The sequence below is a fragment of the Lissotriton vulgaris genome, chromosome 5 (genome assembly GCF_964263255.1).
Source record: "Lissotriton vulgaris chromosome 5, aLisVul1.2, whole genome shotgun sequence".
Lineage (NCBI taxonomy): Eukaryota > Metazoa > Chordata > Amphibia > Caudata > Salamandridae > Lissotriton > Lissotriton vulgaris.
In genome coordinates, this window is record NC_141693.1 from 994,782,876 (window position 1) to 994,806,579 (window position 23,704).

Below are 23,704 nucleotides of genomic sequence, written 5' to 3' on the forward strand. Positions count from 1 at the left end.
CCCTCAACGTCGGAGTCAAATCCCTGGTGGCAGGGAGAGTGATACGTTAATAAAAATGGCGCGTAATTGGATTAAGTATCCCGTTAAAAACACCCCGCGCATAATTTTTGAGACCTTCTCTCAATTTAATGAGCCCACACAGAGATTTGTGTTCGAGGAAATGTGTAAATGTTTACGAGAAGTGATGGATAATGATGAGGTAGACAATGTGCCGCCCGAAGTGACTGAACTTCAGCATCAGTTTTCGAGTGGTATGATTGTGGGTAGTAATGTTCGACGTGCTGTAGAACATCTTCTATCTTTTCGGCCTACTGTACTACCTCAAGCACTGTTTAAGGACAAAACTGAGGAGTGGATGGCAACACCTGGGCAGTATCCCATGCGAGAAGTCCCCCCAGTGTGGATGCCAGGTGATGCGCAGGCTAATCCTATTATTCTGCCACACTTCCAGAGAGTTTGGATACACCTCCCATGGAAGCGATCGGAAGTTTTGCAGGTGAAACAAACTTTGCCTGACCCCCGTAAAAATCCGGCTGGTTGCTATAAGGAGTTATCCCAATTAGTGGATGCTACTATTATGAACCTTGCCGATATCGACCTGTTGTTCAGTAACGTAGTACCTCAACCAATTTGGGCAAAAATCCGTCAAGAGAATCACGTAGCCGAGTTGGGCGGTGATTGGGCTGCTCTTGCGGCGGCTGACGGATGACAAGTTGGTGGGGCTAAGCCTGAACAGCTTATTGAGAGTTTGCCCCAGAGGATTATTACACTTATGAAGACACTTATGCCAGCAATGGGAGTTAATTGGGATAAACTGTCAGCGTGCAAGCAAAAGAAGGACGAGTGTGTCTCCGATTTCTTTACAAGATTTGAGGAGGCATTCCTCAATCACAGTGGTCAGGATATGAGCACTGAGGGAGGTCAGCGATTGTTTGTCGATAAATTTGTATCGAATTTGTTGCCTGACCTTAGCAACAAATTGAAAAATTCCGAAAGTTCGTGGGCTGTTTTTACTTCTGCTCAGATATTAGCTACGGCTCAATATTACGAAAATAGGGAAAAGGAGGAAAATGATCGTGCGGATAAGAAAACAAAGGATCTCAAAACAAAAGTTTTATTACAGCAAGCGTATCCTCCGCGCTCGAATCAGAATGATTCTCGGCAGCAAAATAGATCGCAGTCACAGTTTTCTAGGTCGCAGTCGCGTAATGACTCTTCCACGACGAGATCTATGCTCGGATATAATCAATGCGCATACTGTAGAGGTGAGGGCCATTTGAAGTTTGATTGTCCAGTTTTGCGCGACCGAAATAGTGGTGGTTCGGCTCGAGGAGGTCGTAGTGGTCCTCAACAGGCTTCACGAGGTAGAGGTCGTGGTGTTACTCAAAATCAAAATGAGCGTTCTAATAATTCATCAGATTCCAACAATTGTTTTGATCAGCGTGGTTCCTCGTCAGGTAGATCTGCACAGTATCATGTGGATGACTGTTACGTCGAGCATGATATTGATGACGGTAATTACTAGGACAGCCACAGACAAAGAGAGGGAGTAGTATCAGTTCCGGTTGATCAGAGAGGGCCTTACGTCGCAGTTGCCACATCGGGCGTAGTTGAGCCTTTTCTGTTGGACACTGGTGCAGCGAAAAGTTCCATCATGCATTCGAAACTCCCTGGCGCACCTTTGTCTGGCTTAACAAATGTTTCCGTTGGATTCTCTGGCGCCCCCGTTAGCAATCCAGTTTCTAGCCCTTTGCCCCTCACAATTGGGCCTCGTGAGCTGGAAGCTCCTTTGATTTTGACTACTGGTTGTGGTGAAAATCTTTTGGGCCTGGACTTGCTGAAACGGTTATTTGCGACCCTGTACTGTTCTCCTGCGGGAGTGGAGCTTACATTGGGACAGAGAGTGATCTCTCCTATGTACTTGTCGACTGATAAGCTTCCACCGGAATTGAGTTCTCTTCCTAAATCTTTGTGAGCAACAGGTCCCAATGATGTGGGGCTGCTGGACATATCACCTTATGTTGTCCAATTAAAATCAAATGTGCGATTACCACGTATTCCCCAGTATCGTATCTCTCTCGATGGTGAACGAGCGTTGTTAGCGATCATCTATGACTTGATCAAGAAAGATGTTATTGAGGAGACTCGAGGAAACGTTTGTAATAGTCCTGTGTTACCTATTCTGAAACGTACTGATCCATCCAAGCCTCCTGTGTTTCGTTTTGTCATTGATTTACGGGAGGTGAACAAAATTGTGGTTCCGCAATTTGCTGTAGTGCCTGATATTACGGCTTTACTGACTCTGATTCCAGCCTCCGCTTCTTGGTTCTCAGTGATCGATCTGAAGAATGCTTTCTTTAGCATTCCGATTGCTGAGGAAAGCAGAGATCTATTCGGTTTCTCATTAGGTGGTTGCAGCTTTAGGTTTAAACGCGCTCCTCAGGGCTACTGTGAAAGTCCATCGATCTACAGCCAAGCCCTGAAGAGTCAACTTGATGCGTTTGTGTTACCGGCTGGTGTGGCTTTGATCCAATATGTTGATGACCTGTTAGTGGCTGCTGACACTAACGAGATCTGCAAAACTGCTACAGTATCGCTGTTACAGCATCTCTGCGACTTACATCATAAGGTGTCACCTTCTAAGCTGCAATATTGTTGTCAAGAAGTAACCTATCTAGGTCACTTATTGTCAAAGGAGGGAAGAAGGTTGACCCCAGAGAGAATTGCAGCGAACGCTCGAATGACTGTGCCAACAACTCAGAGAGATGTGCGTGCCTTTCTAGGTATCACGTCATACTGCAGGCAATGGATTCCAAATTTTTCATTGCTAGCGAAACCATTGGTAGCCCTCACGTGCAAGGATGTTCCGACTCCTTTGCCATGGACTGAAGAGTGTCAGAAAAGTTTTTCTGAATTGCGTGATGCGTTGTGTTCGGCCCCTGTGTTAGGTACTCTTGACTACAGCAAGCCGTTTACACTATACGTTCACAAGAGAGAGGGTTGTGCGTTGAGTGTCTTGACGCAACAATTTGGTGGTAAGCAGCGTCCATGTGCATATTTTTCCTCGACCTTGGACCCAGTAGCTAGAGCGTTGCCAATTTGTCTAAGAGCAACAGCGGCGGCTGCGGTGTCCATTCGACAATCTGCAGGATTGGTCATGGATAATATGCTTACGGTAATGGTTCCGCATGCAGTTGACACTCTTTTGAATCGTACAAAAACCCAACACTTGACGAGCGCAAGGTTGTCTGGTTATGAGTTGACGCTTTTGGCAAGTCATATACAAATAAAGCGCTGTAATGTACTAAACCCGGCGACGTTGTTGCCAACTCATATGGAATCAGATGATGTACCACCACATGATTGTTATTTGCGAACTGAGGAAGAAACGAAGGGTCGTGTTGACCTAAAAAACACTCCATTGGCAGATCCTGATGGTACCTTGTATGTTGATGGTTCGCGTTTTAAGTTGCTGAATGGTGATGTGACGACTGCGTATGCTGTGGTGACATTGAGTACGGTTGTGGAAACTACAAGATTGAGTCAGAATTCCGCGCAGGCGGCAGAGTTGATTGCGTTGACGAGAGCGTGTGTTTTGTCGAAGGGAAAGCGAGTGAATGTGTTTACTGATAGTCAATACGCATTTGGCATTGCACATAGCTTTGGTCGATTCTGGAGAGAAAGAGGATTTATGACATCGCATGGTACGAAGATCCAACACGGACAGCTCGTGAACGATCTTTTAGATGCACTTACATTGCCTAAGCAGGTGGCGATTATTAAATGCAGCGCGCACCGAAAGGTGACGGATGATGTTGGTCGTGGTAACGCGTTTGCGGATGAGATTGCTAAAGAGACAGCCAAGAACCTTGCAACCCGAATGTATGTTACGAGTTCAGTAAGGTGGCCGGCAGAGACTGGTATGTGTGAGGACACTGTTGAGAGCGTGAAAGTGATTCAGAATGAGGCCACCGAAACTGAAAAGACTAAGTGGAGAGAAAGCACGGGAAAGTTAGATGCGCATGGATGTTGGATTGATTTGTCGGAAAGTCAGAGATGGATGTTGCCGGATGCATATGTGCTAGCCGTTGTGACTATGGCTCACGGCTTGTCACATATTAGCGCGAAAGGTATCTGCAAGTTGCTATCCCCTGTATGGAAGAATGATGGTATTGCTAAGTGTGCTGAGAGAGTGGTTAAGAATTGTATGGTATGCATGATGTACAATCCCGGCAAGGGCACCCCCACTCCACCTGGTCATTTTGCTCTTCCTACATGTCCCTTTGAGGTTATCCAACTGGACTTCATTCATATGGAGAGATGTAATAACCTGAAGTACGTTTTAGTTGTGGTTTGCGCATTCTCTAGATGGATCGAAGCCTATCCTCTCAAAGATAATACTGCCCTGTCCACAGCGAAAGTCCTACTGAAGGAATACTTTCCTCGGTATGGAATGCCACGGATTGTATGGTCGGATAACGGAAGTGAGTTTGTGGGGAGTGTGATGAAGAGTGTGTGTAAGGGCCTTGGAATTTGACAACAATTCCATAGCGCCAATCATCCCCAGTCAGCAGGTTTAGTTGAAGGGTACAATGGTACTCTGAAACTAAAGCTTGCTAAGATCCAAGCTACGACTGGTCTGTCTTGGCCTGATGCTTTGCCTCTGGCTCTCTTGTCGACCAGGGCGACTGTACACTCTCGAGTAGGGCTTAGCCCATATGAGATTGTGTTCGGCCGTCCTGCGAACATTTGGGGGGTCCCGAGGCCTAGGGCCTTTGATAGTCTTGAATACCCAATGTTAATTGATTATCTCCATGATCTGACTGCTAAACTGAGGTTAATTCATCAACAGGTCTTTGAAGCACTACCGGCACAGACTGAGGGTCCTGGGCATCGGCTCCAACCGGGTGACTGGGTAGTCACCCGCAACTTCGGCAGGAAACGCAATTTGGAGCCGAGATTTGTGGGGCCATTCCAGGTCCTATTAGCCACAAGGACCGCAGTTCGTCTGGAAGGCCGGAAGAATTGGGTGCATGCCACCCACACCAAAAAAGTGCCTATCCCTTTACCTGCAGATTCCTGGCTGAGGACCGGCATTGCCGCAACGGAGACAGAGACCCCAACTAAATTTGTGCCGTTCAGTGATGCTCAACCTGTAGGAGACACTTCATTGCAGTCAGATACATTTGTTGAACCTTTGTCCTTGGAGAAATCGAGACTTGAACTATCATCTGATCGACAGGACTCTGTTCCGCAACCTGAACAATTATTTGAAGAGCAGACTCGTCCTGGAAGAAGCAGATATTTTCTTCGTTCTCACAACAAAGACTAATAAAACATTTTTTGTTTTTCTCCCCTTTTGAATTCATATTACCCCCTTACTGCCATTTTGAATATTATGAACAATTGCATCCTCCATTAATTCTTGAGTTCTTTTCCACGTGTGTTTTTCCACAGCTAGGAGATTTTGTATTGAAATTGAATGTTTTGATTATAAACCTTGCATCCGGGTTGACCGTAGGGCCGTGCGGGTACTTCCTTCTGTTTAGCAGGTTCCGGACACTAGGTCGGTACTTTTGTCAATTCCTGGGAACTCCTGGGAATTGATAATCGCTACTCAGAACGAAGTGCGTCAAGAACGTTGCGAACGGTTTTTAGAGGATGGAATTCTCAAAGTTGTCGGAAGTGGAGAAGACTTTAGCTCAAAGATTGACACTACACAGGGTTGTACGAACTAAATGCTTTCTGTTTCAGGCGTTCCTGCTGTTTCTGACTGTTTCCATGCTTCTAGTGGGTGGAGTTTATTTTGGACTACAGTCGTTGTTCCCTTCTGCTTTACCTACTTCCTCTTCTAAACCAAAATATACTCCCACTGTTTCTCCACATTCCTTTCACCCTCTACCTCAACACGAACAGGTTAGACATGCGGAATTCATGAACAACTCCTTTGTCCAACTCCTTCCTCAACATCAGTTGGTGATGAATACTACTAACTGTTGGGTATGTGGTTTAATGCCACATACCATGGATAGGGGAATTCCGTATTTGGTTCTTCCTTACAGCTCCCAGGGGTCAGCTTGAGCATTTCAAACTATGTTTCGTAGCGCACTAGATTCCTACCCCCATCGAGAGCCACGCACTGCAGATCATGGTCCTGGCCTGTACCACAAGCCTTTGGCAAGAGCGATTGCTGACTTAGATAGAGATATCTTCGATGCATCGCTTATTCCAGAGGAAGAGGTGCGAGCATACAGGGATCTGAGTGAGGCTGAGTATAGCATGTCAGTGGGTGATAGACAGCTTAAGAGCTCGTCTCCGATCTGGATCGTACCCCATCTCAGTAATTTCTGCTTGAAAGGTCTTGGCCGAAGCCCGCGAGCTCAGCTTGGGAGGAGTGCTTGCACTGAAACGTATGTTTTACCGACGCTCTCTTCCCCTGTTCTTCTGACTGCCAAGGGTACATACTTTGTATGTTACGACCGCACATATACATGGTTGCCCCGTGACTTCTCGGGCACCTGTTATATTGCGAACTTGCTGCCACCGACCTTCACCGTTGGTTCGGACTATCACAAGACTAGAGTTGTGAGAGGCGTTATTAGCGAAGAAGACACTGCCGGTCAAGAAGCAGGAGACTTCTTTAAGGGTTTCGTGCCGTTTTGGGGACCTATGATCAATAGTAGGAACCTGAGACAGTTGACTCGAGTGGTGGAATCGACTGCTAATATAACTGCCAGCGCTCTTGGTAATCTGACAGCAGAGTTTCAGGCGGACAGGCTTATGATGTTGCAAAACCGTATGGTTTTAGACGTTGTTCTTGCAGATAGAGGTGGTGTATGTAAGGTGATCCATTCGAGTTGCTGTATTTTCATCCCTGATAACGCTCCAACTGTCTATCAAGCCATCTCAAAGTTGCATAAGATCTCCGAGTCCATACACGTGGACGTAGGTGATTGGACGCTACTAGGATGGTTTTGGGGCCTGATGTCGACGTGGGGTTGGAAGATTCTGATGATCATTGGGGTTGTTGTAGCATTTCTGTTCACGTGTTGTCTTTGCGTACAGTGTGGTCCTGCCTTATGTGGCCTCTGTGCTACGACGTGTATAAGACGGCCATCTGTTACCAAGGAAGCCTTGATGGATAGAATGATGTTGCAGCAACATCTGAATGATTTGATGAATATCGAGATCGATTCTGATATTGACTAGTGCTTGCCTACATGAGGGCAAAAGGAGCGTCTGAGGTTCCGTGACAATTATAAGTGGTGTTTTCGACTTGTTCGAATATGGACGAGTTTGGTATCTATGAACCGCAAATGACGAGTTTAGTGGGTGTACGCGTTTTCGCTACACTAGCTTGAACCGTTCATCCTATTCGTGGGTTTCTTCATCTGAACCCACGGGTTCCATTTTAGATACGGCATCCATTTTGTCTCTTGCCCTCAAGTAGCCAGCGAACGGACACTGTCCGCTTCGTGACACTGGGATTCCCAAACTCTTGCGGAAGACACGTGTTCCTTTGAGGGTGTCTTTATGATGAGGGGGATGATACTGTAAAAGCAGATGGCCCCGCTCGAGGCTCATCTTGCCGTGCCGGTCTATTGTTTCAGCCGTGCATTCATTAGGCATGACTCCTTTGATCCTGCAATCGTGTTTCCGATATCGCCCCCTACACTCTTTTCAATCTGTTGTCTATCTTTGTCTTCACTTGCACCTGTTTCTGACTCTTTCCTTAAACTCGTTTACAGCCGGAATGGAATGTACTTAATGGTGGGATAACGTACTTTTACAGTTAGGAACCGGCAATGCTACTGTAATTATGTTCCGGGACTCTGGATACATGAAAGCAACCCTTTTGAAGTTTAATGTGGGAACTGAGTTGTAACCTTTTGTTCGCCATGTTGTGCTATGACGGAAATATGTATAAAAGGAGCGATCCACTGTTGCAATTTGAAGCAGTCTCCTAGAACCTACATGCGTTGTACTTCTTGTGACTTCTGTGTTCCCTGCAGTAAATAAACCTCGATCTTTGACGCCGAAGGAAGTGTCCCGTGTCTCTGTAATTGTTACGCCGGAACAGGTAACCCACGAAGGTTTCAGGTGTTGTCCCCTGGCACCGCTGGGCCTTTGAATAGCCCAGTCCTTCAACATGTTCAAGATTAAAGTAGGCACAGCTCCCCAGTACCTTAAAGCCCTTGTTAATCTCTACAATCCTCCGCGGAAACTCCGTTCATCTTCCATGGAGTATTTCTGTATACAGAGAATCAGACTAGCCAGAAAGGGTGGCCAGTCCTTCGCCTTCCTCGGCCCAAAATTATGGAACTCTTTGCCGTTGCATGTGCGGACGGAAACCAACTTTGCCCGATTTCGGAAACTCACCAAAACCTGGCTTTTTAACCAGTAATCAGCATTGATCACCTGTCCATTCAACTCCCTACCCGCCCAGCGCCGGGAAACAGCCGCGTAGCTAGGGGGGGCGGGGGGGGGCGGTCCGCCCCAGGCGGCACCTTTTATGAGGCGGCACCTTTTCCGGAGGCGGGCCAGCATTCACTTTGATAATAAACCCGGCCGGCCGTTACAAGTGAGTTAGCACAGAGTAGATAATTTCTAGGGATTGCAGAATATTATATGATATAAAAAGAAGTTATATCTATATCGCAAGGCTCAATGGAACAAATACTATAACAAATCGTATCGGGTAATTTCACACATAAATAATCGGCTGTTGTTGGGCGCCACCCCCTCCCCCCTCGCTCACACAGGGCCGTCAATCAGTGGTGCAAGCGCGGCGCGCGCGAGCGCAACCAATGACGGCCCTGTATGACTTTTTTGTCCAGCCCCTACGCTCGGCTCGCTCGCCCCGGCCTCGCCCCTCGCTGGAGTCGGAGTGTGTGGACGGTGGACTCGGAGACCACCATTCTGTAGTGTGACTTGCTGGCAGTGTGCAGCTTAATTCAAGGTGAGACAGACTGAGAGAAAGAAAGAATCCGTCCATGGGGTTGGGCCAATTACAAAGATTGCACGACGGCACCAAGTTATACTCTTAGTCAGAGTCTTATTTGCAAACAACAAGCGCTGACGCATGCACCGGCGCACCCAGACTCGTTTTGCACTCTGCGGCTGCCCGCCTGGTGGCTGGCCTCCTTGTATTCAGTGAGGATGCTCATTCTTCGGGGAAACTTGTCAATAAAGTGAAACCAGGCTCTCTCTGTGAAGCAGCGAGGTTGTAAGGGGTCTCCGCGAGGGTTTTGGTGAAAGCAGACAGTTTCCCTAACCTTTTAGCAGAAGCGGTTATCTTTTGACGTGAATTAACGTCTCTAAAATGACTAATAATCACGCGGGGGCCGCTGTCAGCTTGTAGATTGGAATAAGAGTGTCTGAGCACATTTGCATGCCTCGATGTGCCGGTGCTAAGAAGCTAATGTGATAGGGTCATACACTAGGCCTAATGTAAGAAAGACTGACTAGGATGATTGCTGGCCTGAACATCATCAAAATAGTGTACCTGTTGGGGATAGCTGAGATGCTCAGGGGGTAGGCAGTAAAAGGGCAATTTCTAGGTCAAAGAGTAAGAATAGAGTAGCGATTAAAAAAAATTAGAATCAGAATCAGATTGAAAACGGTAGTCGGGCTGAGCCAAGGAGGGCGTCGAATCCGCACCCAGAATGAGACAGTTTGGCTTATCTTAACAGTACAAGAGAGGAGAGCAGTAAGGGATACTAATGCGATCAAGTGAGGGAACTGCAAGAAAGGTTTACACAATACTGAAATTGTAAAAATAAATAAATCAATAAGTGCTGGGGATCAAAATTCTTGTTAGGAGCAACAATTTTTTTTCTGATCCAAGATGGAGGACGTCACTTGGTGTAATAAATAAAACAATACATTTTGGGTAGTACTAAACCACATTTCAGCAAATGGTGCAGGCTGGCAAAAATGCAAAGCTGCCGTCCCCTTCAAGATATAATTAGAAAAATTTAAAGGTGAAGAACTGCGAGGGGTGGCCAAGCAACAGAGGCGTACGAGAGGATGTCACAGGGGAATGAACTAAAAATGAAACTAGGGTTGAGTGGGGGGAGAAGGGATAACATTGGGAATGATTAGCATAGGCGTGAGAGAGCAAAACTGAGCGGGGGTGAATTTGATAGGAGAGAAGCATACAGGAGAGAGCAGAAAGCGAGCTATAATAAACACAGAGCGTGGGAGAGTGGGGATTTGGAGACCTGGAAAACACATGCACTGTCATGGATTTCTTAATTAAATAGAAAAAAGTACTTCCCTAAAAATGATCAGCGCAAGAAAACAGGCCATCAAATCAAATGTATTGTAAAAGAGCTATGCTCCACAGGAGAGGCAAACAGAAGAGGAAGGAAATCCACCGACTTAAAAAGCAATGAAATAAGAATGACCATAAAGCCAACAAATACAAGTAATCGCTGGGCTCAAAGACTACTGTAATTTTTATGGATAATTCACAAGTGAAATATCTCAACCAGTGGTGTCTGGTAGGGGACACCTAAAAATGAGTGCTAAGGCAGACTGTACATTCATGGGGGCAGATATACAAGCCTCATGCAACACTTTTGCGCCGCCGTTGCGTCACTTCTGTGATGAAGCGGCGGTGTAAAGCTAGCGCCATGCTGGCGGGGATTTACAACATGACGCATCTAGGGAGATGCGTCACGTTGTAAAGCCCTGCGCCACATGAAACCTGCGTCAGGTTTCATGTGGGCCTACCAGCGCAGGGTGGGCGTTCCAGCGCAGGAACGCCTCGGAAAAGTGCCTAAGTGAAATCTACAAGATTTCACTCAGTCACTTTTCCGTCCCCCCTGCTCCAAAACCTTGTGCCTGCTTTAAGCAGACGTAAGGTGTGACGCACCATGTTGAAGATAGGCCTCAAACTGTAAAGTGCTCTGATATCCTTCGGGATCAAATTTGCACTATATAAAACTTTATAAATAAATAAATGTAACTTGCATAATCGAGGTAACTGTTAGCAGCAATACTACGTGTCTCTCCTCGGAGACTCGGACATCTTTCAAGGGCTCACCGTCCTTTTTCCCCAGCAGCCCCCCCCCCCCCAGGGGCGGCAATCTGAGGGGTAGCCCCGGGCGCCACAAGCTCTAGCTACGCCCCTGCCGGGAAACCCTTTTTGGGTAGCTGTCGTGCTTTACAAGAATAAAAAATAAATAAATAAATAAATAAAATGTTGGGGCGCCCCTTCCGAAAGGAGCTAAAAGCAGAAGGCGTAGGAGGGTGAGTGGCCAAAAGGCCCAAGGTCTTGGCCGTAGCCCGCGAGTCCCTAAAACGCTCCAATGCACTATCTGTCTTGTTGCCAAAAAGGAGAATGCCATCAAAGAGCATGTCCATCAGGGTGTTCAGGACATCCCCTGAAAAGCCAGTAGTCCTCAGCCAGGCATGGAGGCGGAGCGCCACTCTCATGGAAATCGCCCTGCCCAGCGAGTTGGTGGAGTCAAGGACACATTGTATTGTGAACTTGGCTGCATCTCTCCCCTCAGCAATAGCCTTAAAGAGCACTGTCCGCGCCTCCTCCGGACACTGAGGCAGCACTTGCGCCACCGTATCCCTCACAGAGGGGCAATAACAGCCCAAGAGGCATGCAGTGTTCACAGCCCTGCTAAGGCGCTTGACCTCGGACCTGGGGAACTGAGTTCAAGTCTCGGAAATGACGCTAATCATCATGTGATTCTGGGCAAATCACTTAATCTCCCCATGCCTAACAAAAATTAATGTGTGTCCTCATGTAACGTAACTGGTGCTATGTGAAGTGCTCTGATACCCGATTTGGATTCGGGTCAAGTTCGCGCTACATAAAACTCGGCAAAGAAAAATGAAAAAACTGGAGGAAGAAAAAATCTTCTTACCAAATTGTTCCAGTCCTTTGGATTCCCTGTCTGGGGTTGGGGTAGGGAATGCGCTCTGGGACATGAAGGCTTGGACAACCAAGCTCTCAGGGCTGGGTGTAGGGAGAGGAAAATGGGGTCACCTGGGGCTGGGCGATGGCGTTGGGCCACGTTCCTATCAACAGGAGCCCCTGTGTTGGGCCTGGACCAGGTGCCCAAAAGTACATCAGAAAGCGCCTCATTAAAGGCAGCAGTGGCTGCGCAGAGGTAGCAGCCGGCTGAAGCATTTCTGTCAGGAGGTTAGTCCTGACGGCCACCGTAGGGAGTTGGAGGTTGAGGGCCTCCACCACCCTACGCAACACCACTGCATAACTTGCACCCTCCTCCGTAGCTACGGTAGGAGGAGTGAGCATGCCAAGGTCAGGGGAGGTGTCCAGACCACTGGCATCCCCCAGTTCTTCAACTCAGTCCAGGAAATACTCACACTGAGCTGTGAGAGGGTCCTCAGACCCCTCTCAGTCCTCCCCTTCCTTCGAAGGCTGATCTACAGGCCAAAAAAAAGGAGACTGGACATAGGGGTAGAAAGGCTCCATCGGCATCAGAATTGGCATCAAGCGACGCCATTCCGGCTCTGTGTCCATGTGAGGGCTGAAACCGGGGGCGACGTAGTCCGCTGCCATGGGCGACATCGGAGGTGGTGCCAGTGGGGTCAACGTCGGTGGAGGTGTAATGAGGTCAACCGGCATCGACTGAGGTCCAGGCCTGGATCCTTGGGGGCCCTGCAGCGGGGCCAGAGCCGACAGCGATGCCGGAGCCGCTGACAGTGAAGGGCGAGGGCCCCCAGTCGAGCCTGCGGGACCCAAAGGCGCACCTGCGGGGCCCGGCGGCCCAAAGAAGCAGGCCATGGCTGACAAAAATTCCTGCAGCTGGGCCGCGGTCGCCAACGGACCCAGGAAGGGTGGGTAGGCCGACGGCGACACCGCCAGAGCTGGAGGGTAGGCACCACCTGCTCCCTCAGCCGCATCACGCAATGGGCGAGGGGAAGGCGTCGAGCGATGACGATTCTTCGACTTCTTGTGCTTCATCTTACCTGACCTCGAGTGCAAATTCTTCAATCGTGAAGAATGATGGTGATGGCTCCGCTACCGGTGCCTTGACCTCCCACGGGACCGGGACCTTGAGTGGCACGGAGCCAACTGCTGGACCTCAAGCAACTTTCGGGACTGCTTCCGCAAAATCTTCGGTGCCATGCCCTGGCAGTCGGGGCACGACTTGGGGTCGTGGTCCCGCCCCAGGCAGTAGAGACACATGCGGTGCAGGTCCTTCACCGACATCATCCTATGACAGTCCCTGCAAGACTTGAAACCGGGCATCCCTACGACACCAAGAGTCGATCGACTTGATAAAACAGAGACAAAAAGGCTAAAAAAACTCAGTCAAAAAATGACTGGGGGTACCACTCTCTCCGGACTTGCGCTTGCTGGCACGGAAAAAGAAAGAACTGACGTCAACGCGTGAGGGCGGCGTCTAAGTAGCTGCTGTGATGTTATCTCGGCGACCACGACGCCTACGGCGGACGAGGAGCTGCACAACGCTACCCTCCAACACTCAGTGGTACTGCTGACAAAAACTTTCCGGATCCAGTCTGACGCCTGGGGTAATTCTAAGGTAAGGAATCTATAACTGTGTGTTTCTTTCAGATGTATGTTCCTTTATTAGCCAAATCTCGAGCATTACTCAAACACTGGGATAAACTTCATTTTACCGTTAATGAGCATATATCCCTTATAAAAAATGAATGCATTGCCTTTGTTTTTGTTCAAATGTACAGATTAAGCTTACTAAGGGGCTAATTACGATGTGGTCGCAAAAGGATCTGACACTCGGTTGGAGCCTTTTCAGCCGCATCGTAATGGGCCAGTCTAATTCATTTACGTCCGCCTCATTACGATGGAGGCAGTCGTAAAGGAATCAGACCGGCAATTTCAGCTGGCTTCGGAAGGTCATGGAGAGCCCATCGTCCATTTGGAATGTGGCCTGCAATCACAAGGGCGGCACTTTCCACCCTTTAGATTACAATGTCGGGTTTCGGCAGCCTTTCCATGCCTGCCGTTCCAACACAGGAAGGCTGTCGGAACTCGACTCTAGGGGGCCATGGTTGAATGCAAGCTCCCATTGTAAAATGTAGGATTGTGACCGAACAGTGTTCGGTTGCATCCTAATGAGGTGGTTGGGACCACCCACATTGTGGCTGTCAGTCCCATGACCGATGCAGTGTCGGGCAGAAGTGATTCCACCTACATCGTAATGAGCCTCTTAGTCTTTTTTTTTAGCCTTGGAAGGTGAGATTCGTTCTTTTATATGGAAATCAAAGTGATACAGTACTTTCCTTGACACAAGAGGTGGGGGGCTTAGATGTTCCTTGTTTCAGAAATTACTTGCATGCTACTCTGTTCAACTGGTTAACTTTGGCATCAAAAAATATATTTGTAGGAGAGAATTACAATCTACATAATATGCTAAAAGTGGCAAAAAGAGATCTTCTCCCCTTGTCACTAGTCATGTCAAATTGCCTTATACAGTATTAATGCTATGTTGATTATGCCTGTATTAAAAAAGAATTCTTCAGCAATAAAAAAAATCATATAAGCACCGTACAATGGACGAGGCGTAGCTTCCGGGGGGGTGTAAAATTAATTTTTTGCTAAATGGTTGTGTAGAGGTACTTTTCAGTCAAGTATGGTGAGCTGTCTTTCGGATGTTAAAAGTAATTTGTACCTACACACAGACAGAAACGCACATACACTTTTCCCTCTCTGTTTTGAAAATCTTTTTTTTACAAAATACTGTTTCTCTCACATAGTATCCCTATAAATCCGCATTTGTTTCCCTTTCTATTTCCCCTTTAGCCGCTCACAAACACCCTTCATGTCCTATAATGTATTTTAAAATTATATACCAGCGACAATGTTGGAAAATCTCAAGCTCAACCCCCCCCCCCCCCCCCCCCCCCCCCAGTAATAATGACCAAGCTACTCCAGTGGCAATGGAAGCTCTATTAGTTTACGTCTCTGTCAGCTTTTCCAAATGTCTGTCAGCATATCAAAAGGTCAAGTGAAAGGGGAACAAATGTGTAAATTTTGTCATGAGATAACCACTGAATCACTACAAAAAAGCATCCCCTTTTACGCCGCCACCACTTTCAAATGTCACTAGCCAACACTGGTGTTACTCTTTCCATGTCTAGCAGCACTCACTTTTTGACTTTGAAAGAATGGAGGTTGAAAGAAGGCTGAGCAAAAAAAGCAGGAGATAAAGAGAGGGATGGGTGTAAAAAGGGATATTGATTAGCAGGCGGAAATTGAGTTCAATGCAATATGAGAAAAGAAAGCAGGACTACGAAGCTAGACTGCTCCCTCTTTGACACATTTTGAGCTTTTGATGTAATGGCGCTCTTGGGGGTATATTCTCAAAAACGTGTGATAACCATCGAAAAAGTTACTTGACTCAACTTCCAACATCGCAGTCTATCGCAGGAAAATTACACTGTGTTAACTAAGCATTCTCAACACGGCGGTACCATGCGATAGTCACCAGATAACGCGTCAAATGTCCGCATTAAATTCAACGCCATGCCGCAAAAATGCAAAACGTGAATACAAAAAAACTTGCGATGAGCCCAATCGCGGTACAAAAAGCAGCGAAAGCCAGCAACAGGCCTTGGAAAATGCACCATAAAAACTACAGAAACAACACAACCCCCCCGTTTTTCTCACATCGGAGCCAGCATAGACACCCACAATACCCAGGACAGACACACGATCCCTCCCTAGAATTTTGGGGCATTTTATTGTCTTGGGGGTGACTCAGGTACCTGTGGCCGATTCTAGGGCCATTCATTCATTCTGCTTGGCCGAATTTGACGGCGGCCATCTTTGATAGGGCTACATTGACTCGGCGCTCTAGTCTCAGGTATAAAAATGGTTAGTCATGACTCCGCGCAGCGGACGCGCACAGCGGGCGCGCCTTATTCGCCCTGGAGTCCCGCCTGAGTCCAGCCCGTCTGCGCCCGTCCGCGCACGAACGGGTGCAGGGGCTGGGGCTCCTGGCTGCAGGCTGACGTACACACGGGATGCACTATACCACCTACAGAAGGGAACCCAGTCATTGGATCCAACCACGCTAGCCTTATTAGAAAAACTCTCCATTCGTGGTTCATGCAGCAGTAAGTCCACCTCCCATTCCCATACCCTGAATCTGGCTAGCCTAAACACCAGATCACCGCAGTGCCATAGTCTTGAGATTTTCACCTTACTCCAAGCTGGAGAAATCGATGTTTTAACATTGACTGAGACCTGGCTCGGGGAAAACTCTCTACCAGACATTATAGCAGCAGTCCCATCAGGTTATGACATACACTGGCATAATCGCGCAGGGAATGCCTGTGGGGGAGGAGTAGCTATACTCTTTAAGAAAAACCTAGCTGCAATTAAAATCTTGACAGAAACAGTGGACCTAGCTGACATGCTGGCAGTGAAAATTATGTTTGATAATTTATGTTTAATCATCCTCACTGTCTACCGCCCGCCAAATTCCACCTCGGCCTTTAACGACCTATTTATGGCCAGCATATCGGATATATGCTCACGTTATAAGAACATAGTAGTCACGGGAGACTTTAATCTACACTGGGACAAGGAGAAAAAGGAGCCAGCAGTTAGCTCTTTGGAGACAACAATGTGTTCGCTTGGTTTCAGGCAACTGGTAGACTCTCCTACGCACATAAAGGGCCACATCTTTGACCTGTCTGGGTGTTGGATCCTAAGATCACCTCAGTAAAAGTTCTCCCTTGTATCTGGTCAGACCACCACCTGATATATTGCGATGTCCCTATTGGCGCAAAACCTCCACAGCCCCCACCAAAAATTAAAAAGACTCGTCAATGGAAAAATGTTGATGCACAAACATTGACTTTGTCGCTTAGGGAATTCACTCAACCCACGGCGCCAGGCGCCGACATAGACCAAGAGTGTAAAGATCTAATGGGTGGTCTAACAAGGGCAATTGATCAGATTGCACCAGTGAAGTCCCAGAAAATGAATAGTGGTGGGAAGGGAGCCCCCTGGTTCACACCAGCTCTAAGAGAGCATAGGAAAGATTTGTGAAATGCTGAGAGAAACTGGAGGAGAAAAAAAGACCCCGAATCCTGTGAACACTATAGGCAGTTGCTTCGGGCCTATAAAAAACATATACAGGAATCTAAAGCGACATTCTACGAAAATCGCATTAATAAGGCAGATAACGTTCAGAAGGAAACTTTTAAAATCCTCACGGAACTAAGTAAAAGAACTCAACCTATAGAGACCACCCTCAATTGCGACACTTTTTTGAAATATTTCCTAGAGAAGGTTGAGACTATTTTACAAGAAATAACAAGTACCAGAGTTGGCTCTACTGAACTACATCCTGCTAAAACTCCAGGTGGAATGTATTTGTCTAGTTTTCCCCCCGATTGATTCATTGAGCCTAGAAATCTTAATGAGGAAAACAAAGTCAGGCTCCCCAGCCGACCCATGTCCTCCGAGTGTGTTTCGTCTAGCCCGCCTCAGCCTAGAAGAACGCATTCTGTCCATGTTAAATAGGTCATTGAACACGGGGCAGCTGCCAGCTAGCTTTAAAGAGGCCCGAGTGAAGCCCCTAATCAAGAAAGCCGGAGCTGATCCTAAAGTATTAAAAAACTATCGGCCCATCTCCCAGCTTCTATTTCTATCCAAGGTGCTTGAGCAGCATGTTCTGAAGTCCCTGGCTGCGTTCCTGGAGTCTAACCATCTGCTCCATGAGATGCAGGCAGGGTTCCGTGCCCACCATAGCACCGAGTTAGTCATGCTCTCGGTGCTGGACGACCTTAGAGGGTTGGCTGACCGAAAGAAACCAAGCGCCCTGATACTTTTAGACCTATCAGCGGCGTTTGATACCGTCAGCCATACCATACTCCTGGATAGTTTGGCCGGGTTTGGGTTTCGGGGCTCTGCCTACCTCTAGCTGGAATCCTTCCTGTCCGGGCGAACCCAGAGGATTCAGCTGGGAGAGGAGGGAGCAGGAGCAGGAGATCTGACATGTGGGGTACCCCAAGGCTCCGCCTTGTCCCCCTTACTGTTCAACCTATACCTGCAATAATTAATAAGCACCTTGGTTGAGATGGGCTGTCGGGTGTTTAACTATGCAGACGACACCCAGTTGTTGCTGAGCATAGATGACACCGTACGGGCCCAGTCGCTGGCACAGGAGATTCTCAGGTACACAGTCAACTGGATGTCCAGGAACCTCCTGAAGATTAACCCCGAGAAAACGTAGGTGTTAATTGTGTCATCCACCTGCTCCCCTTGGGGTGACCTCTACTGGCCCCAGGAATTAGGGCCCACCCCTAAGCCAGCAACCGCGGTCAAAAGTCTTGGCATTAAGATAGACAGCGCCCTCTCAATGACCAATCAAATCTCTGCGGTAGTGGGTACCTGCAACGGCATCATAAGACAACTGCGCAAACTTGTTCCACTTCTTTCCCAGTCCACGCTCCGCACGATAGTTTCTGCCAGCATACTGTCGAGGCTGGACTACGGAAATGCGCTCTACCTCGGCTTACCTAAAGCCTTAACAAACAGACTGCAGGTAGTCTTAAATGATGCGGCAATACTAATCTTCAGACTTCCAAGGAGATCACATGCATCCCCGCTGTTGCTGAGTCTTCACTGGCTACCAGTGACGCAAAGGTCGGCTTTTAAGAGTCTCTGCATAGCCCACAAGGCTATCTACGGGCAAGCCCCTTCCTAAATCAAGGAAAGACTAGTCATCTACAGGCCCGAAAGAAGCCTAAGGTCCTCCGAGGCTCAGTTGCTTGAATGTCCTCGGTTCAGGCTAGCAACAAAAGGAGGGAGATCCTTTTCGGTCCTACTGCCCAAAATGTGGAATGAGCTGCCTGAAGCTCTTCGCAAGGAAGGAAACCTGCTTCGCTTTAGGAAAGCCCTAAAGACAACTCTATTTAGAACAGCGTTGAGCTCAGTATAGATCCAACTCGCCTCCTGTTGTTGCCCGGGCTGTTATGTCATTGCGGTCAAAAGCGCCCTGAGACCTGTCGGTGATTTGGCGCTATATAAACCGACATTAACAATAACAACAATAACACAGCTTGAGAGGACCTGACACAACATCAACAGGGTGAGTAACGACCAGGGACTGGGGGGACGGGGGAGATGGGCACAATGGCACACATGCACAACGATGTATAGCACACTGCACACCCACAATTACCCTGGATCATGTCCCTGATCCCCGTGGCACACTGCAGGACACACACATAGCAAGAACAGCACACCCACATTGACGACAACGTGGTACAATGCGCAAACCCGACAATGCAGAAAAGAGGACACAAGTGGCCCCACACACTCACAGTAACCTGCTTACTATATCTGACAGAGCTGGAAACTGAGATATGGAAATGTACACTGTCCCGCAGCAATATTCAGCACCCCCAAACAGTCACAATGTACATTGTCATGCAGTCTGCATGTAAACAAGAACAATGCGCCAACATACATGTCAACACAATGTTAACGTACATCTCCCCGTCACATTGCAGAGGGAACACAACAACTCCAGCAGAGCACAGACGACAACACATCTGTGATGCCAGAGAGGACCACCACACCTATGACACAGATACCCTACAACAGCCCATGGACATCCCACGCAACCAACCACCAGGACCCGGGCAGCCAAACTACTTACAGGAGAACACAAGCCCTGCAATTTACCACATAGTAGGAAGCACCCGCAATCACAGTTGGTGCACAACACTTCACCCACCCACACATGGCACCGCCAGGTGTCAACACGCCAAAAGGAGGTGGCCGAACAGGTGTGGGTGGGGTCCAAACCCATGGAAGGCAAACTAGATTACATACGTTGGTGTGTATTATCCTTCAGGGACCACCTGCACCACACACAGGAGATCCTCACTGCCATAGAGACACATGCAGAGACACATGCAGATGCACATTCACAGTACAGAACCATAACCAGAGGCACGCAAATAGCAGTCACACACCCACGTTGGTTCTGCATACAATGGCCCAGGCCACTCCCCTTACGAATTGAGTGGATGACGACAAAGCTACATGTCCAACCTCCAACCCCCTGCCTGCGGTGACATGTCTGCGCCCGCTGTACACAGCACAATGTAATATTGTAGAACCCAGGGCCCTCATGCATTCAACAAGACCACAGGGACACACGCAGTTATTATGCAGAACTGGCCACAGGCATGTGCACCCGGCCCCTTTATTGGCAGAATACGGCTGGAATGCCAGAAACCGGTCCTCGGGAGCTTGTTTCCGGTCCAGGGAAGACATGGCTTGGCAGTTCGGGCTGGACTGTTCCCATGAGGCACAGGGTCAGACTGATTTGCATATAGCCATGTCTGAACTGGGGTGGCAGAGTGGGCTAAAGAACAGTGATGGATTAAACCCAGATCTTTTGACTGGGTGTGAGTGTTTGATTGATTCAGATGCCCCGTCCATCACCACCCCCTTTTGTACCCCCTTTATTGACAGGGCCACATGTACAGTGATGCCTGTGCTTGATATGTGTCGATCGTGAGGGTAAGCCAGCCCACACAGAGTGGTTGGTGCTGCCAACAACTTGAACAGTGAACACCATTAGGACGGAAACAGAAAACACCAGCATAACAGGGTCAACTGCTGAGCAACATGAAGGTAGCCGGAGCAAGTACAGAAGTCACCCATTATGCAAACAGAAGTGTTCATGAGTTGCAGTGCACTGAGGTTGGAGCACTAGAGCTGAGTGCGCTCATGTGAAGAAAAAGTCTAGGTTTGTGTCCCTTGAGATATTCCTGATGCAGGTGCAGTGGTGTGTTTTAGACCTGCATCATCTCCCTCATCAACTACCCAGGTCTCCCATACTGCTTCAGGAGACATTACTACGCAAACTCTCCACAGCATAAAACTCAATCAGTAAATGTCCATGGGTTGCAGTGCACTGAGTCAGTGGCACCTGGAGTGCTGAGCAGGGGATCAGGCAGAAGATGGCACCCACGACAGGTGCAAGCAACTCCGTCAGTCCACCAGTACCACCGTTTTGACAGATGGCGGTTGGAGTTGATCCTGGTGATGGTGGCGTGTGCCTCTTGGGGTGATGCGACGTCCGGGCCGGTCAGGAATCAATTTGATGTGTGAGCCCTGGTGGACCTCAGTTGAGGCCCAAGGCAGCAGACAGCTCAGGGCCACAGACACATGGCATTGATGACCCCAAGGCCATCGCCTCAGACGCCATCCCGTATCTCAGAAGAAGGGGTTCCGGCCTTGACGAGCACAGAGTTAGTGGCCCCGGATGCACAGCAGCCGGCACAGACACCCTGCCATGGGACAGTGACTTGCGGTGCACTGAGTTCCTCCCCACTGGCTGGGGTGACATGGTTCGTCCACTGTCCACTACACTCCATACACCAAAGGTGTGTATTGGCATGGATATGTGTGTGGTCTATAGACTGCAGTGTGGCCATCACATCCATGCCACACTTGGCATTGTGTACATTCTCATTCCTGGGTCACTTGCCTCCTTCGCACATGCCTGGTCCCCACCTCTTCCCACATCCTGCCATTGTGTGGTTGAGGTGCCATACCATTGATGGCTAATCTACATGGTTAGCCCAGGTTTCCACAGTAAGTTGCTGCTGTCATGTCTGGTGGGTGTGCATGTTGTATGTGAGCTTGTAACGTGTGCATTTCCTGTGTTGTGATTTGCATGATTGTGGAGTTGAGGTGTGTGGTGTGTTCATTTGGTATTGGTCAATGAGCTGTGCATTTCCATGAGTGCCATCCTGGTAGCGTAGGTTGATGATGGACTGTCAGCAGGTGTATGGATCATGCACACTGCCTGGGGGGTTGGCGGCGATGTTGGCGGGGATTGCCCGGTGGTCCAATATTACCTGGACATTGGTGGGATATGTGCGCTTTCTGTTGTGCTTATTGTGTGCAGTGTTGCCAGGGGGCACAAGTAGGACATGTGTGCAGTCAATTGCCCACTGACACGTGTGGGAAGACAACTGTGGCGTTGAGGCCTTGCTTGGTCTCCAGCTGTCCCTGTGCAGTGTGGGGGAGGTTTAGATGGTGGGGTACCAAGCTGATGGTGTCATCCATGACCGTTGTGAGGGACTTGGATTGGCCTGGCTGTGAGACTCCTCCGACTCATGGAGATGTTGGTTTGAGGGTACCAGTGGCCAACAGGTGCATCTCAGCCAGCAGCTTGATCTGCGGTGAGATTTGGTCGTCCGCTGTGTTGGTACCATCAGCCTGTGTGAAATGGTGGTCAGGATGCGGAGGTGGGTTGATCTTTTGTGCCTGTGGTGGGCTATGACATTCTCTGGTGTTGGGTCTGTGAGGCTGGTGCATTTTGGTAGGATTGCTGACTTTGTCTGTGCTGCCTCTATGTTGGTCGTGGGTGTGGGGGTCCAGGGGGGGGGTGGGGTGGGGGTGGTCCTGGGGGTGTTGGTGGTGGGTGTTGAGGCCTTCTTGGGGGACCGAGCTGCATGTTCAGTGGCTCCATAGCATCTTTTGTTCTTCAGGTGTGGCTCTAGGCTGGACTCTCTTTTCTGGTGCAGGCTGTGGTCCGACTTTACAACAGGTCAAAGCAGGTGTTATTTTCCTGATGCTAACGCGCCTTATCGCCTGTTTTGTGATCTTATCGCCGATCTGGCTGGTAGTTAAGAATGTTGTGAAGTGGTGTTGGTGTGGCTTTTTGCTCGGGAACACCTACTCTGCATCTCATTAGTGATAGTTGCAGGGCTCATCTGTGGCAATGTTTTTTGCGGTTGCTATCACATGTAAACTGGTGCTATGGGCTGTTAGCACCAGCTTGTGATTGGGGCTATAAATTTCAATTTGTCTGGAATACATACATATTTTCAATCAATGTGTACTTAGCTCAATCTAAATGTTATGTTTAATTATTGTTGTAATAATTAATGTCAACTCTAGTATTTTATGCATGAGATGGATCCATGGAGCATTAACCTTATCCATTCTTTAATTAAGACTGGTTGCGGGGTACCATGCACTTTGTTTACCACACATGATAGGCTGTCTGAGTTGATAGATCTCATGTTATCATCTACCATTCCAGGGTCATTTTATTTACTTAATCCTAGATTTGGAACTTTTCTAAGGCCTTGTTATGTGGTTTATGGTGTATGGTAACTCGGACTACTGAGCTCAACTAATATTTAATACTATTGCATAATGTCCTGTTTCTTTTAATACATTATTTGGTTATTTTGTAACCTTTTCAATAGTACTTTACATTTTTTAATGTTCTAACTTGACTGTATTACCTGAGGAATCCATTTTTGTTTCTCATGTTGCCCAGTTCTAATAGGCGAGGAATGTTCACTTGTGTGCAAACGCCTCACCTCTGGGGTTACTCCTGTCTGTCTGGGCTTCAGGGATTTCCCCAAATATTAGCATCCCCTTAACAATATAACATTTTAATGATACATAGTAGATTTAAAGTGCCTTGACACTAACTGTGAGGGCAGCTCTTTGTGCCACTGTCATCCAGTTATGATGTGTTGCAGTTATGGGCTGTGCTGTGCTTTGATGGAACGGGATGTGTAAAAGAGGCAAGTTTAGGCACCCAGATAATATGCGCTTTCGTTTAACAATTGTCTTTCCCGCATTGCTGACCTCTCTATACTTCACTGTTTGAAATGCTGCTAATATTATTCGAAAATGTGTGAAACTGTGAAAAATATCCAGTATTCTATCTAC

General features: G+C 48.1%; 1 protein-coding gene across 1 annotated transcript in view; it reads left to right on the top strand.

Annotated features, from left to right (window-relative positions):
* The window catches only part of LOC147711878 (inactive heparanase-2-like), a 738,870-nt gene that overhangs the window by 615,030 nt on the left and 100,136 nt on the right, over window positions 1-23,704 (top strand). The window lies entirely within an intron of this gene.